The sequence below is a fragment of the Octopus bimaculoides genome, chromosome 1, assembly GCF_001194135.2.
Source record: "Octopus bimaculoides isolate UCB-OBI-ISO-001 chromosome 1, ASM119413v2, whole genome shotgun sequence".
Taxonomy (NCBI): Eukaryota; Metazoa; Mollusca; class Cephalopoda; order Octopoda; family Octopodidae; genus Octopus; species Octopus bimaculoides.
This window is the reverse complement of record NC_068981.1, coordinates 115,264,123-115,269,512: the sequence shown is the minus strand read 5'-3', so window position 1 is coordinate 115,269,512 and position 5,390 is coordinate 115,264,123. Positions and strand designations below refer to the sequence as shown.

Sequence of the window (5,390 nt, the reverse complement as noted above, 5' to 3'; positions counted from 1 at the left end):
TTTTTTTTTTTTTTTTTTTTTTTGCTAGCGCTGACTTGAATGACCAAATCCAAGCTTCTCTGTTAGTTCCTCAACAGTTAGAAAGGGATTTTGTTATACCAGGGTTTGCAGAACGTTATCTTACTACCTAAATACGTAAACTCGGCTACATCCTCTAGTTCACCGGTTTCTAGTTTAATACGTTCACTGTTTTCTTCATTAACGCGCATAATTTTTGATTTGTCGCGGTTGACTTTCAATCCTAGTTTGGCAGCTATTGCTTGTAATTTAATGGGATAATAATAATAATAATAATAATAATAATAATAACAACAACAACAACAACAACAGACAGCAAATGTAGAATCTGCTGGAAAGAAAACGAAAGTATCACTCATGTCTTGGGCGAGTGCAGTATTCTAGTGCAAAAGGATTATAAACGCTGACATGACTGTGTAGCCAAAAGAATGCATTGAATTGTTAGCCGAGTGTATGGCTCCAAAACAAGCAAAAAGTGGTATGAACACGAACCAGAGGCTGTGAAAGAAAATGACAATTACAAGATCTTGTAGGATTTCTCCATAAAGATTGATTTTCGACCCAATGAGATGAGCAGTGGGAGGATAAGAATATGTAAAAAATGTAATGAAATAGGAAAAAGAATACATGGAGTTCGTTGGGACGAGTGGACAAAGAAAATAAAATAAAATTTTAGTATGAATAAGTAATAAGTAAAGAATTAGTTTATTCGTTAGCTATTTAATAAGTTAGTCAAAACTCCTGTGTCGAAGTATTGAGTCAATAATGCAGCTTCTTGTATAGCAGGAATGGATGAACATGAAAGATCGGTAGGAGGCAAGTATAATTGGTTAAAGTGCAGCAAAACTGGAAGTAGCTAGCAAAAGTCTAAGATGTTAACCGAAAAAGCCAGAGTTCCTTCACTGCTATTACGAAATGCATTTGAGGTATGGCAAAAGAAATGCTACATAACCATACGGCTGGAGTGTGGATGATAACAAAGTGTCAGTTTAATAGTGTAAAGGGAGGAATGAAACGAAACAAAAGGGAAGTTATTAATTCTATAATCGGCTTTGACATTCAGATTATCCGCGAATATAGATAGTACAGATTCCAGTTCCATGCTGGAATTTGGATTATCCCATTAAACCAATTAATTTTTTAAAAATGAAATATACATCCGTATATACATAAAAACAGGCATGCGTGTATATGTATACAAGCATATATATGCATTTGTATGTATGCTGCGCGTAGAAATGAGTGTTTTTTTTTTAATATTTAACTAAGGGAATGCGTCGAGTTGGCCGAATCGTTAGCACGCCGGGCATCATGCCTAGCAGCATCTCGTCTGTTTATACATTCTGAGTTCAAATGCCGCCGGAGTCAACTTTGCATTTCACCCTTTCGAGATTGATGAAATAAGTACCAGTTGCATATTGGAGTCGATGTAACTGACTCATTCCCTCTCGGAAACTGCTGGTCTTTTGCCAAAATTTGAAGTTAATATCTAACTAAAGGGAAATGTTAGACAGCCACTTGATTTGAAATGTGGTCTTTGGTCAGAAGTATATAAGCAAGACCTCTCGTTTACCTTCCTGTTGTTTTCTTACGCATTCTTTTCATTTCAGCTGTAACATTATCTTTATTTTCTTTTGTTTTATTTATTTATTTACTTGCAGTGCGGCGAGGTCTTATCTTGTGTATAAAAATGGTGCAAAGTCTCTCAGACTCCACGACATTTTTTTTTTTTTCGTTACAGGACGTTCGAGAAATGAAAGCTTTCAGAAACTCCAGAAAAATTTACTAAATAGTTTCTTTATGAACTGAGGTATGAGAATAACGCCACTATTTTTATTTTTGTTTCTCTATTCTATATTTTTTTATTACAATTTTTCATAGATCATATAAAATGATTCTTAATCGTAACTGTTTTATCGCATCTCTTCAATGAACGAAATGTCAAAATCAACCGGCGACTATAACAATAATTCTAAATGTTGTTGTTTAATCTTTTGTGTTTACTTACCTCTTCAACACCGTAAGATACGTGCTATTAGTAAGTCGAGTGACCATGTAGACGTTTTCGCCAAACCAAGAAAACTGAAGGAAAGGTGAAGTAGCCAAATATCTCTTAAAACACGTTTTATCACGGAAGTTGTCGACCGTTGTAACTTCAAAGTATGTCAAAGATTAAATTAAAGAAAAAATCATTGGTGAACTGGGGATTAAATAAAAATACACCTCTGACGTACACTTTGTATATAAGCTTAAACAAAACTAGAAAAATATTGCTGAATATATGTTATTAAATGTTTGTAATAAAGTTATGAATAACATAATTTATTCCAATCATTCACGCCTTGGTATGGAATTTCTGAAGCCATATATTAATGTTTAAAAAATCCACAGTACAAGTCGGTGGATACAAGTTGCGGTCAACGTTTAGAAACCACAGCTATAAATATTTTCTATATGCTTATAGGTGGAATGAATTTGCTTCACGACTACATTTCGATTCAGCTGTACAACATTTTAAGCAATTGTTTTCTATAGTCTCGGGTTGACCAATGTTTGGAAATGAAATGTGATGGCCGGAAACTGTGCGGAAGCCTGTTGCATGCATACATACATGTGCATGTAAGTCTTTCGGCAATGTAGTATTGTTTTGTTCATTAATTATTGCCAGTTAACAACTTTCACACGTTGCGGAATTTATTTACTGCAGTATATATATATATATCTCAATACAAAAAACGTGGAACCATGAACTAAAAGAAAATATATAGACAGTGGCTGTTTCAACTAGGATGCTTCTCTGTGGTCGTTTGACTGCGTGGCACCTTGGGAAAATGTCTTCTACTATAGCCTCGGGCCGACCAGAGCTTTGTGAGTGGATTTGGTCGACGGAAAATGAAAGAAGCCTGTCGTATAGACAGACAGAAAGACAGACAGACAGACAGACAGACAGACAGACAAATAGACAGACAGACAGATAGATAGATAGATAGATAGATAGATAGATAGATAGATAGATAGATAGATAGATGTGTGGGTGTCCGTTTTCCCACCACCACCGCTTGACAATTAATGTTGGTGTTTTTACGTTCCGGTAACTTAACGGTTCGACAAAAAAGGGCGAAAGAATAAGTATTATGCTTTAAAAAAAATTAAAAGTACTGGGGTCGATTCGTTCTACTGAAATTCTACAAGGCACTGCCCCAGCATTGCCGGAGTCTTATGACTGAAACAAGGAAAAGATAGAATATAAAAAATAATGTTTTTCTAGACAATATGTCAGAGAAAAGAGAATTGATGCCCATTATCATTAGCCTGATGCATCAAGGCTGATCTGGAGCGAAGCAACAAAACTATTTCACCGTAAATCTATACTTTTGTTAGTCAAGTAGGAGGTATTAAACAAAAGTAAAAAGAATTAAAATAACATCAGAAAACTGCATAGAGAATCTCTTTCGCCAAACAATTGCTGACAAACTGAACTCTAAAATTAGGAATAGAAGGTTTGATTCAAACTGCAACCCTAGACCAGCGTTTCATTATTAAACAGCACCAGCTACTTGCGTTTCCTTGTACTATTGAGCAAGAAGCTTTATATTTGCAGGTGTCGGGAGAAAATACGAAATCTGTGCACGACGTGTCCTTTTGTAAACTGATGTCATAATCAGATTTATTTCGTATCTACGCCAGAAAATTGAACATTGTACTAAGTATGTAATATTTTTCAGACGGTGTATTAGAGGTGTAGGTGATATTTTACACGATAGTAACGCTTCCCTCATTGAGGGTACTTACCAACAGAGCAGTGTAAAAAAGAAAGGGAGAGAAAAGTTGAGTAAAAGATATTACAAAGGAAGAGACAGGGAATAAATGATTGAATGAATGAAGGAACGTTGGATGGCTGAATGGATTTATATATGAAAACTATGTCAGGAAAATATATAGGCAACTGTTGAGTGGAAACTCGTCATGGCAACTTCTTTTCTCGGTCACCTCATTTTCCGAGAAAAGGAAAATTTCATCTCTTTGAATCACAGTATCTACATTTATAGCCTTCCATTTATATCATATTAATACCGTATATTCCTTTTATCAATATACATACGATCATACATATATTATACAGTCTGTATACGTGTTCGCGAATTCCTTTATATATATACATATATATATTTCACACACACACGCACATATATTTTACTTTTACTCGTTTCAGTCTTTGGACTGCGGCCATACTGGCGCACCACGCTGAATAGTTTAGGTGAACACATCAACCCCAGGATTAATTTTAAGAGTGATATTTATTTTATCGGTGTTTTGTCCTTTCGCTAAGCTACGGAAACGTAAACGAACAAACATCGGTTGTCAAGCGGTGGTGAGATGACATGGACAAACACACATACATACATCTATGTGTACACGTACACACACATCCGTATATACATATATATGGGCGGTGGAGGTGTATGTATGTGTATGTGTATGTGTGTACGGATGTGAGTGTACAATGGGTTTCTACAGTTTCCGTCTACCAAATTCACTTACAAGATGTTGGTCGACCCGGGGCTTTAGTAAAGTACTTGCTTAATGTGCCACGTCGTGGGACCAATGCCGAAACTATTGGGCTGCAAAGTGAGCTTCTTAACTCACATCCACCAATAATCCACGTAGCTTTGTAGAATTGGAAGGGCGTCTGATAAAATGCACATCTGTTTACTTACCGATTTCGTATTCCCCCAAACGTTTCCTTACATCTTTCCAGGATCGATTAAATAAATACCAGCCATGAACAATTCTTTGGTCATAATCAATCCTACCCCAATTCTATACTTTGTATTTACGTCAGAAATCAGTCAGAATAGAACACATTTATGGCCTAAGTAATGTACATAAGATACTCGTAATATGTCTGTGTCATTCTACTAGAAATAAGATAGGACAACTGCGCTGTTGATGACGCCAAATGAGGCAGGAACACGTATACAACTGCCCACTTGACTACAAACAATCAGAATGGTTATTCCTTTGTGACACGTCAGATTTGGAGAAATTCTTGATTCCCCAGATTATTTGCCCATCTCATTTAGAGATGGTCCCAAATGCCACCAAGTTATTTTGCTATCGTTTCTGGAAGCACAGATGATTTCAAAAAATCAAAATATGTTCTTTTATATTATTTAATACATTCTTATTCCTTATCCGGCTATATACATATAAGAGACCAAAGTGTACGTACACACACACACACACACACACATACAAACATGAGTTCATACATATATGTGTACACACACATACACACATACATGCATACATACATATATACATACACACACACACACACACACACACACACACACACACACACACACACA

At 35.9% G+C, this 5,390-nt stretch overlaps 1 protein-coding gene across 1 annotated transcript in view; it reads right to left on the bottom strand.

The window, feature by feature from the left end:
- Nucleotides 1-5,390, bottom strand: part of LOC106876867 (A disintegrin and metalloproteinase with thrombospondin motifs 16) — a 346,691-nt gene that overhangs the window by 316,028 nt on the left and 25,273 nt on the right. The gene's annotated exons all lie outside the window — the stretch shown is intronic.